This window comes from Bufo gargarizans, chromosome 2 (genome assembly GCF_014858855.1).
Source record: "Bufo gargarizans isolate SCDJY-AF-19 chromosome 2, ASM1485885v1, whole genome shotgun sequence".
NCBI classification, from domain to species: domain Eukaryota; kingdom Metazoa; phylum Chordata; class Amphibia; order Anura; family Bufonidae; genus Bufo; species Bufo gargarizans.
In genome coordinates, this window is record NC_058081.1 from 246,576,751 (window position 1) to 246,589,673 (window position 12,923).

Sequence of the window (12,923 nt, forward strand, 5' to 3'; positions counted from 1 at the left end):
TGTACACTATAGGAAAAAGTGCCGGCCTCTCTGGTGGCTGGGAATGTGGAAGTTCACATAGGCATGCATGTGCAGCATCTTGTATATGAGCTGCACCGGTGGCCGTAATCCATAGAAACAAGCAGTGTATAATGTGATGGGAAAATGAATGAAGCCAGCAAAGGAGGCAATATGGACAATCACAATACATTAGTAAGTGCCTTGTATTAACTTTATTTACATGATAAATGCCATTTACTAAAGTGAGACAACCCCTTTAAGCAATTTCTTCATGTGTTCAGAACAGTTTTTGGCTAGCCCACATGCACAAACATTTACAAGCTGGCCACTCATAAAAGATCATGCAAACGAACCTGAATAGTGTTGATATTGTTCTTCAAATGTAGCATTAGTACAAAGTAATTTGTTTTCATATAATTAATAAATTGTCAGTAACATAAAGAATTATATATAGAATAATATAAGATAAAGAACACACACCTTATTACCGTCAGTTTCCTCTGGACACAATTTTAGCACTTTAGTATTCAACAGGGTAGAAAAGTATAGTAACAGTATACAGGTCATTACTATGGCAGTCTCTGTGGCGGTGGACTCCAACCTGTGACTTTCAGCTGTTGTACTACTCCTGCATCTGTCAGTGCATGTGAGTTGTCATTGCACAACAGCTGGGGAGACAACTTCCATAAGGTTAGTAGTAGTACACATTCTTTAATAAGTGGAGACAACTTCCATAAGGTTAGTAGTAGTACACATTCTTCAATAAGTGGAGACAACTTCCATAAGGTTAGTAGTAGTACACATTCTTCAATAAGTGGAGACAACTTCCATAAGGTTAGTAGTAGTACACATTCTTTAATAAGTGGAGACAACTTCCATAAGGTTAGTAGTAGTACACATTCTTTAATAAGTGGAGACAACTTCCATAAGGTTAGTAGTAGTACACATTCTTTAATAAGTGGAGACAACTTCCATAAGGTTAGTAGTAGTACACATTCTTCAATAAGTGGAGACAACTTCCATAAGGTTAGTAGTAGTACACATTCTTTAATAAGTGGAGACAACTTCCATAAGGTTAGTAGTAGTACACATTCTTCAATAAGTGGAGACAACTTCCATAAGGTTAGTAGTAGTACACATTCTTTAATAAGTGGAGACAACTTCCATAAGGTTAGTAGTAGTACACATTCTTTAATAAGTGGAGACAACTTCCATAAGGTTAGTAGTAGTACACATTCTTCAATAAGTGGAGACAACTTCCATAAGGTTAGTAGTAGTACACATTCTTCAATAAGTGGAGACAACTTCCATAAGGTTAGTAGTAGTACACATTCTTCAATAAGTGGAGACAACTTCCATAAGGTTAGTAGTAGTACACATTCTTTAATAAGTGGAGACAACTTCCATAAGGTTAGTAGTAGTACACATTCTTTAATAAGTGGAGACAACTTCCATAAGGTTAGTAGTAGTACACATTCTTTAATAAGTGGAGACAACTTCCATAAGGTTAGTAGTAGTACACATTCTTTAATAAGTTATTTCACTTAAATCTAGAATATAGCTTAGGCTACTTTCACACTAGCATTTCTATTTTCCGGTATTGAGTTACTTCATAGGGTCTCAATACCGGGGAAAAACACTTCTTGTTTTGTCCCCATTCACTGTCAATGGGGACAAAACCTAACTGAACAGAACGGAATGCTCCAAAATGCATTTCGTTCCGTTTTCATACCGGAGAGCAAACCGCAGCATGCTGAAGTTTTCTTTCCATCATGGGATGTGGAGCAAGACGGATCCGTCATGACCCACAATGCAAGTCAATGGGGACGGATCTGTTTAACTCTGACACAATAGAAAACAGATGCGTCCCCCATTGACTTTAAATGGAGTTCATGACTGGCTATGTTAAAGATAATACAACTGGATCCGTTCATAACGGATGCAGACGGTTGTATTATCAGTAACGGGAGCGTTTTGCAGATCCAACAAAAACACTAGTGTGTAGCCTTGCATAAAGGGGCAAAGAAAAAGGCGTACTCTGATTCCTCCAGGACATCACCATAAATAAGATCAGGAGGGTGCAGAATAATTAGCGGTTTCTATAGTTTGAAGGGTTATGGTGTATTTACATGTGCCGACTGAGTAATAAATTATCTGGAAAGAACCAATAATTCCAGATAACTGCCTGCTCATTAGAGGAGGTGAGAACTGCATTTACATGCAGCAATCACCTCCACTGTATGGGGACCAGTGATGGCTACTGCAGTCGTTCATCCCCATACAGAAATATTGTTTTTGGGCAGTAGATTACTGTTTACACAGCACAATCTGCTGCCCAGAAACAATGATTTAGGCCACTTTCACATAAAGTGTTTGATCAGTGATTGGTGCACCAACATCAGTAGTGGAGACTACAAAGAGATAACGTATAATTGAAGGATCTGCACCTCTTTTTTTTATTTTTTACCTGCACCTGGTTTTTGCTCACAATTACTGATGGAAATCACAGATCAAACAGAATGTGTAAAATCTGGCCTTATATGTCAGCATAAACAATGAACTCACCTAATGTACGAATGTCTGCTTGTCCATAGGGTGATTGACAGCATCTTTACACAGATTATTGGGAACGAACATTCGTAAGAAAGTTCTTTTTTTGATAATTAGTCAGATAATAGTCCCATGTAAACGGACTGTTACTCCCTTCTGGACATTTATGGCATATCCACAGAATATGCCATAAAATGTTCAAAAGGTGCTGGTCCAAGAAGTAGAAAACAGGGTCCTGTCTCACAGCTGCTGCAAATGGAGAGGTGACTATGCATATGTAGATCTCTCCATTCACTTCTATGGCAGTTCCAACAGCCAAGCATGCTTCCATTTTTGGAACATCCATAGAAATGAATTGAGAGAGCCGTGCATTCCTTAAGATCGGGACCTTTTCTTGAGATAGGTGCATGTCCAAGAGGTGAAGAACAAGGCCCCATCTCACAAGCACTGCAAATGGACAGGGAACCACACATAGTCAAGCGTGCTTCCATGTTTTTTGGGGGGGAATACCCATACAAATAAATGGAGAAAGCCACACATTCCTTGTGGTGGAGACCGCACATAGTCAAGCATGCTTCCGTGGCTATTTTTGGAACCCCCATAGAAATGAATGAAGAGAGCCATGTATGCCATGAGATGAGAAGGGACCTACAGCTATCAGGTATTTATGGAATATCCCATAAATGTCTAGATAGAAATAACCCCTTAACAAATGAAGTTTTACAAATGAAGATAAGAGTGTGAATATATCTATACAGTATCAATGGGGCCGAGCTGCATTTCACTGCACAGTAGGTGGGTACAGTAGGTGTGGTGGGGTACAGGCAAAAACAGTAGGTGGGTAGGTGTGGTGCAGTGCAAGCAAAAATGGTGAAGAGACTTAGGCCCCTTTCACATGGGCGAGTATTCCGCACGGATGCGATGCGTGAGTTGAACACCCGCACTGAATCAGGACCCATTCCTATGGGGCTGTGCACATGAGCGGTGATTTTCACGCATCACTTGTGCGTTCCGTGAAAATCGCAGCATGCTCTATATTGTGTGTTTTCCACGCAACATAGGCCCCATAGAAGTGAATGAAGCTGTGTGAAAATCGCAAGCATCCGCAAGCAAGTGTGGATGTGGTGCGATTTTCACGCACGGTTGCTAGGAGACAATCTGGATGGAGACCCGATCATTATTATTTTCCCTTATAACATGGTTATAAGGGAAAATAATAGCATTCTTAATACAGAAGGCATAGTACAATAGCGCTGGAGGGGTTAAAAATAAAAAATAAAAATTTAACTCACCGTAATCCACTTGCTCGCGCAGCCTGGCTTCTCTTCTGTCTGTCTTCTGTGCTGTGTGCAGGAAAAGGACCTGTGGTGACATCACTCCGGTCATCACATGATCCATCACCATGGTAAAAGATCATGTGATGGACCATGTGATGACCGGAGTTTTTTGTAATTGTTTTTAACACCTTCAGCATTATTGTACTATGCATTCTGTATTCAGAATGCTATTATTTTCCCTTATAACCATGTTATAAGGGAAAATAATACAATCTACAGAACACCGATCCCAAGCCCGAACTTCTGTGAAGAAGTTCGGGTTTGGGTACCAAACATGCAGATTTTTCTCACGCGCGTGCAAAACGCATTACAATGTTTTGCACTCGCGCAGAAAAATCGTGCATGTTCCCGCAACGCACCCGCACCTTTTCCTGCAACGCCCATCTGAAAGAGGCCTTAAAGCAGGGATGTCAAACTCGTGGCCCTCCAGCTGTTGCAAAACTACAACTCCCATCATGCCTGGGCATACTACAGCTATCAGGGAATGATGGGAGTTGTAGTTTTGCAACATCTGGAGGGCCATGAGTTTGACATCCATGCCTTAGAGGATTAATAGGAGTCCCTGCAGTCTGGGTCTCGGCGGGGGTTCCTGGCTGATTGACCCCACTCATCAGAAAGTGATGGCATTTCCCAGTGCTATGCAGCCACCCACATACAAAAGAACAAGACAAATGTTAACTACTAAGGAAAGTAAGGTTAAAGTGATCAATGGCTCCAAACTAATTTTCATAAAAAAGTACTAATGTTTTTCTCTTTACATACTAACAAGGAGCAAATGTGGCATTCCTAAACCTACATTATGCAGTATATAGCTATATTACTGTCTGTACAAATATATTTTATTGTTATGTGATGGTTTTCTGAATGTAATAAAAAGCTATTTTCTTTTATCTGAGGACACAATTATTGCCATCATCTTGTTCTTTTTTTATTTATTTAAGATTATTATACAGTAAGTACACTTTGTAACTATCTGCTGTAACAAGGGCCTTTATCAATGTACATGACTGTCCTTCTACAGTGTACATAGCAATAACCCAAACAATGCTGGTGCTTCCTGCCACTATGCCTACTGACAGTGGATGGCACCAATACTTCACACACTGGGACAGATTTACTAATCCTGTAGATTACGTAAATTTCGACAGGCTGTCTAGACCAGCACCAGATTCATCACAGGGGCTGAGGCTGGATAATCAATCTGTTGCAGGGATAGACATCTTTGTCTAACTTTATACCAACTATTGGTTAGCTTACTTTGACACAACATTTTACAATAGAATTGTGGTGAACATTTGGTACAAAATGTCACATCATAGGCTATGGGCCATTTCCAGTGAAGCCTCATCCCCTTCTTGAAAAGCTCCACCACCACTTTGAGCAAATACAAAAAATTGGAGTAACCCTAGTTGCACCACATTTCGGAAATGATCCTATGAATTCTGCAGCCACATCACTAGCACACCACTCGTGGCCAGTGGCCACTTAGGTAACTTATTGGCTGCAGCAGTTACAGGACACGCTCCGCTTCCAGTCTGGTGGGGACCATGAGCAGCCAGGAATGGGGCAGTGACGCAGGAAGAGTGGGACTGCAGACAGATTAGTTGGGAATTTTTGGTCACAGGTTTGGGATTGTCGGCCCCTAGGTCGGACAACTCATTTAACACAGCTCAGAAAAAAATGTAGCACTCATTCCACCTGCATTGGTTTCTTAAAACTCACTGAGTAAAGTGGCCTAAATGGGAGGAAATGCTCAACCCCAAACACTGTAGCATGTTTATAATCGGGGGAGCAATTCCTCCTCAAGTGATCTGTTGCTAACGGCAATCCCCAGCATAAATGCATATAATGGAGGAAGCCGGCAGCAGACCACATGCACCACAAAAACATCCCACACAAGATGAAATAATGTGTGGATGAAAATATAAGAATACACAAATCACTGAAAAAAGGTGCACAACAATAATATGAGACTATTAATGTGGTGCACCTTTTTTCAGTGATTTATGATTTCTTAAAAATCAGCACAGATTAGATTACAAATTTTACACGAAAAATAAATAAATTCAGCTGTCAAAAAATGTACTTGACTGGAGAGAGTACTTGTAATTACACTACACTACCACTGCAAGACAGAAAACGCACAGTGTAATGAAGAGGAAGTAGCACTCACGTGGAACGCCGCATCCTCTTCAAACAGCTGATCAGATATTGATGAGCTATACTCCATCCTGTACAACCCCTTTAAGGCCTCTTTCACACGGGCGAGATTTCCGCGCGGGTGCAATGCGTGAGGTGAACGCATTGCACCCGCACTGAATCCGGACCCATTCATTTCTATGGGGCTGTGCACATGAGCGGTGATTTTCACGCATCACTTGTGCGTTGCGTTAAAATCGCAGCATGCTCTATTTTGTGCGTTTTTTATGACGCAGGCCCCATAGAAATGAATGGAGCTGCGTGAAAATCGCAAGCATCCGCAAGCAAGTGCGGATGCGGTGCGATTTTCACGCATGGTTGCTAAGTGACGATCTGGATGGGGACCCGAACTTTTGTATTTTCCCTTATAACATGGTTATAAGGGAAAATAATAGCATTCTCAATTCAGAATGCTAAGTAAAATGTGGATTGAGGGATTAAAAATTAAAAATAATTAACTCACCTCCTCCTCTTGATCGCGTAGTTGCCGATCTTTTCTTACTTCTTTAATCATGAGCTGTCGGCTAAAGGACCTGTGGTGACGTCACATCACATGGTACAATCATATGGTCCATCACCGTGGTGATAGACCATGTGATTGGACCATGTGATGAGCTCAGTGACGTCACCACAGGTCCTGAAGAACAGGAGACCGGCAGTTACGCGATCAATTGGAGGAGGTGAGTTAATTAGTTTTTTATTTTTTAACCCTCAATTGACCTTCTACTAAGCATTATGTATTAAAGAATGCTATTATTTTCCCTTATAACCACGTTATAAAGGAAAATAATAAAATTTACAGAATTCAGAACCCAAGCCCGAACTTCTGTGAAGAAGTCCGGGTTCGGGTCTGGGTACCAAACATACAGATTTGTCTCACGCGCGTGCAAAATTGCGCATTTTACCACAACACACCCGCATCTTTACCCGCAACGCCCGTGTCAAACCAGCCTAAGTCTGACTGTAACACATTTTGCACAATATATTAGTAAATAAGCTGAGACCCACTAAGAGGATCGCCAGATGGGTATTAAAGGGATTGTTTAATAAAAACTCAGGCAGCCCCTGTAAACGGTGTGAAATAAAAAATATATATCGATACTCGCCCTTTTTCTGCGCTGCTTCAGCCTGTGCTGTGTACTGCAGCAGAAAGTGTGCCTGCCTATTTGCATCTTTTGGACCATCACCTCATGTTGCAACATGATAGTGCACGGCCCCATATGGCAAGAATCTGTACACAATTCCTGGAAGCTGAAAACATCCCAGTTCTTGAATGGCCAGCATACTCACCGGACATGTCACCCATTGAGCATGTTTGGGATGCTCTGGATCGGCGTATACGACAGCGTGTTCCAGTGTTCCAGTTCCTGCCAATATTCTGCAACTTCGCACAGCTATTAAAGAGGAGCGGACCAACATTCCACAGGCCACAATCAACAACCTGATCAACTCTATGCAACGGAGATGTGTTGCACTGCGTGAGGAAAATGGTGGCCACCCCAGATACTGATGGGTTTTCTGACCCCCCCCCCCAGTAAGGCAAAACTATGCACATTTCAGAGTGGTCTTTTATTGCGGGCAGTCTAAGGCACACCTGTTCAATATTCATGCTGTCTAATCAGCACCTTGATATGCCACATCTGTGAGGTGGGATGGATTATCTCGGCAAAGGAGAAGTGCTCACTAACTCAGATTTATACAGATTTGTGTACAATATTTGAGAGTAATGGGTCTTTTGTGTATGTAGAAAATGTTTCAGATCTTTGAGTTCAGCTCATGCAAAATGGGAGCAAAACCGAAAGTGTTGGGTTTATATTTTTGCTCAGTGTAGAAAGACATATTTTTACATCTAGACAGTCCACAGTACAGTTTCTCTTCCTTGTTATTTTTAGGATTCTGGCATAGGGAAGGTAAAACAATCTCCTGAGAACAATGAAAATGGCAAACCACTTTAGGAAGGAAAGCAGGGTGAGGTCTGAAAATAACTCTATCCTCCAAGATATTAGTGTACGGAGGAGAAGCAGAGACAGCACTGATCTCTCCCACCCTTCATGCTGAGGTGATGGCAACCAGGAAGACTGTTTTGATGGACAACACCTTAATAGACAAATCTTCCTAAGGCTCAAAGAGAGGCTCAACTAAACTCGACAGAACTAAATTGAGGTCCCATAGGGATGGACCTATTCATCTAAGAAGCTCTACCTGCTGCTCTGAAGAAATAGCTAATCCATGGATGATTAGCAATAGGGGATTCAAAGAAGACATTAAGAGAGATTGATGGTACCTTTGGAAAACTTAAGGAAGACCCTCCAAATTCTTAGATAAACACTAGAGGTAACCGGCTTCCTTCTAGAGAGAAGGGTAGAAATAACCTGATCCAAAAAACACCTATCCTTCAAAATCCTTCTCACAAGTTCCAAGCAGTTAGGTGAAGATTCTCTAACTCAGGGTGATATACTGGGCCCTGGAAAAGGAGATCCATCCTTGTGGGAAGGACCTGACAGGGACATCTTCCTTAGCCAAGTAAATCATGTTCTCCTTGGCCAGAAGGGGGTCTATCAAAATGATATGCTACTGACAATACTGGCCAAACCCTCACGCAGATGTTAAAAACTGAGACTGGGGGGGGGGGGGGGGGGGGAGGGGGGCATGGCCAGCTATGCAGGAGTGAGGACGTGTGTGCTACGAGCACCTCCACAGCACCTGAGAAAACCACCTCCAGCTACCCACCATCAATGGGCAAGGTGACCAAAAAGGGCAGGGCCTGCTCTGTGGCAGTAAGCAAGGGGACTTACCAAGGCTCAGTTTGATGAGGACTCTTGGCCACCCACTATGGCGGACTTACACAACCTGATGTGTTCGCTACTCACCAAGGCATACCTCTCCAGCTTTTCAGCTAACATCTTACAAGAATGTAAAAGAGAATTCACATAAGTACGCTCAGAGATGGCCCTGATTGATACAAAGGTGGACGCCGTTCAACAGGACCATGCTTCCTTGTCTGCAGATGTGAAAGCCTTGAAAGACAAAATACAGTCCCACAACGCGCAACTGCACACCTTGCAATATCACCTGGATGATGTTGAAAATAGAAGCCGTCGCAACAATATTCGGATCAGAGGCCTTCCTGAGTCGATAACGCAGGCGGTACTTTTACCCACCATTGTGAAAATCTTCAATGATCTCCTGGGACATCCACCAAGCTCCAACATCGAAATCGACAGAGCTCACAGGACATTGAGGCCCCCCAACCCTGATCCCTCGAAGCCAAGGCATGTAATTTTCAGACTCCACTTCTATGCTATCAAGGATCAGATCATGCTCAAAGCCCGACAGGATCTGATCCTTGATAGGACACCTTCATAGGACAGTCGTCCCTGTCCTATGAAGGTGCCCCTTTATTTTACTACAGGACCTATCCCTAGCCCAGCGTGCTGCCCTGCGTCCACTCTTGAACCTCCTCAAAGAGCGTGACATTCCTTACCGCTGGGGATTCCCTTTTGCTCTACTTGCGGGCCCCAAGGAACAAGTTGTCATCCTCCGGGACCCTACAGATCTTCCCCACTTTCTGCAGCAGCTGGACTTGCATTTTCATCGCCACAAGGTACATGTTGTTTGCTTCCAGGAAACACACTTTAAGGAGGGTAGCGCCCCGAGCATACGACATCGACACTACACAACCGGGCACTTTGCAAACAATCCGGTAAACAAGACAAAAGGAGTCGCCATAGTGATCCACAAGCCTTTACCTCAAGTGCTGGGATGTACTGCTGATCCAGAAGCAAGATACCTGGTCCTTGCACTACTTATTGGGGGACAAGAACTAACCTTCCTTAACGTGTATGCTCCCAACCAAAATCAAGCTCCCTTCATCGTAAACCTAATTGACAATATCATACCGTTGCTCCGGGGGACTGTTGTACTATATGGTGACCTCAACCTGACTCTTGACCCCACACTTCAACTGCTTCAACTACAACTATGTGACCCCTGGCGTCTCCAACACCCAGCTGAGAAAGATTACACCTTTTACTCTGCCCCCCATGACTCATATAGCCGCATTGACCATATTCTTATTCAGCAACCGGCTCTATCCTGGCTTGATTCCACACAAATAGGAAACATCCTATGGTCGGACCACGCTCCCATATACTGTTCCCTGAATCTGCCCTTTCTTACCAGACAGGAGTGGACGTGGCGGTTGAATTAAAACCTCCTTCTTGACGTGGGATGTGCTTCTGACCCCACAAGCAGCATAACGGACTTCTTGTCGGATCACAAGGAGAACACTACCCCATTATCGATCCAATGGGAGGCCTTGAAATGTGTTCTTCGAGGTGTTCTCATTAAACATGGCTCCCGTCTCAAGAAGGAGAAAGCCCACTCTCTTAAACTTGCTCTACAAAAAGTCACTTCCCCGGAACTTGCCCACAAACGAGCACTTACCCAGCAAACTCTCCATGATCTCCAGAATGCACACATGGAAGCTAAACGTCTTCTAGAAGCATCCTATATCCGACCAAAAAGGACCAGCAGAGGAGCAGAGAAGCCATTTAACACTTTATATTTATAAATATAAAGTGTTAACTGGCTTCTGATTAGATTTTTTGAAAATCGCCAGCCTGCCAGCCACGATCATTGGCTGGCAGGCTGGTGAAGAAATACAACTCTAACTTTCGCCGGCCTGTGATGCGCATGCGCGGGCCGGCTTTGACCGAAATCTCGCGTCTCGCGAGATGACGCACCGGCGCGTCCACCCGGAATAACAGGACCGCAGCCAGGACGTGATCCTGCGTACGGCGGTCCTGAGGCGGTTATTAAAACCTAAATAAAGAAAAAAACTGAGACTTTGGCCAATATATTCCAGTCAGGAACATATACATAGGCATGCGCACGGGGTGTGACGGGTGTGCCTGGGCACACCCTAATAGGTCACCTCCGTTCTCACTGCCCCCCGCTGATTCGCCTGTCTGTTATGCTGGCTGCCGCCGCCCGCCGCACTGTAAATTAATTTACAATACCTGGCTGTGGGCTGCCGGTGGGCGGCTGCTAGTATTCACATAGTCCTGGACCCAGCGGAGGCAGAGAGGGAGCCGTACGGTGCGTGCAGTGCGGCGCAGGCTGAGTTGACGTCATGTCATGCTGCATCTGTGTGCCTCGCGCGCCTGCTAGCTGGTCAGGTGAGGGCATATAAAAAAAAAAGAAAAAAAAGAAGTATCTATGTACCATTGTACCCCCCTGTCCCACAGTGCTACGCCTCCTCTGCTGTCCCCTGTATTACCCTGATACCCGTCAGTTATATAATATATCTGAGGGGTATCAGGGTAAATTATACAGGGGGTAATATAACTAGGGGTATCAGGGTACATGAGGGGTAATATAACTGAGGAGGGCTAGGCTACTATCAGACATTATACAGGGGTAATATAACTTATCTTACCCCTCACCCCTGTATTATGTCCCTGATAGCCCTCCTCAGTTATATCGCCCCTATATAATGTACCCTGATAGATACCCCTTAGTTATAGTACCTTCTGTAAAATGTCCCCTGATACCTCTCAGTTATATAGTATAACTGAGGGGTATCAGGTTAAATTATACAGGGCAGGGTAATATAACTAAGGGGTATCAGTGTACGTTATTATACAGGGGCAATATACAAACCGGATTCCATAAAAGTTGGGACACTAAACAAATTGTGAATAAAAACTGAATACAATGATGTGGAGATGGCAAATGTCAATATTTTATTTGTAATAGAACGTAGATGACAGATCAAACGTTTAATCCGAGTAAATGTATCATTTTAAAGGAAAAATACGTTGATTCAAATTTTCACGGTGTCAACAAATCCCCAAAAAGTTGTGACAAGTAGCAATAAGAGGCTGGAAAAAGTAAATTTGAGCATAACGAAGAGCTGGAAGACCAATTAACACTAATTAGGTCAATTGGCAACATGATTGGGTATAAAAAGAGCTTCTCAGAGTGGCAGTGTCTCTCAGAAGCCAAGATGGGTAGAGGATCACCAATTCCCACAATGTTGCACAGAAAGATAGTGGAGCAATATCAGAAAGGTGTTACCCAGCGAAAAATTGCAAAGACTTTGCATCTATCATCATCAACTGTGCATAACATCATCCGAAGATTCAGAGAATCTGGAACAATCTCTGTGCGTAAGGGTCAAGGCCGTAAAACCATACTGGATGCCCGTGATCTCCGGGCCCTTAAACGACACTGCACCACAAACAGGAATGCTACTGTAAAGGAAATCACAGAATGGGCTCAGGAATACTTCCAGAAGCCATTGTCAGTGAACACAATCCACCGTGCCATCCGCCGTTGCCAGCTGAAACTCTACAGCGCAAAGAAGAAGCCATTTCTAAGCAAGATCCACAAGCTCAGGCGTTTTCACTGGGCCAGGGATCATTTAAAATGGAGTGTGGCAAAATGGAAGACTGTTCTGTGGTCAGACGAGTCACGATTCGAAGTTCTTTTTGGAAATCTGGGACGCCGTGTCATCCGGACCAAAGAGGACAAGGACAACCCAAGTTGTTATCAACGCTCAGTTCAGAAGCCTGCATCTCTGATGGTATGGGGTTGCATGAGTGCGTGTGGCATGGGCAGCTTGCATGTCTGGAAAGGCACCATCAATGCAGAAAAATATATTCAGGTTCTAGAACAACATATGCTCCCATCCAGACGTCATCTCTTTCAGGGAAGACCCTGCATTTTTCAACAAGATCATGCCAGACCACATTCTGCATCAATCACAACATCATGGCTGCGTAGGAGAAGGATCCGGGTACTGAAATGGCCAGTCTGCAGTCCAGATCTTTC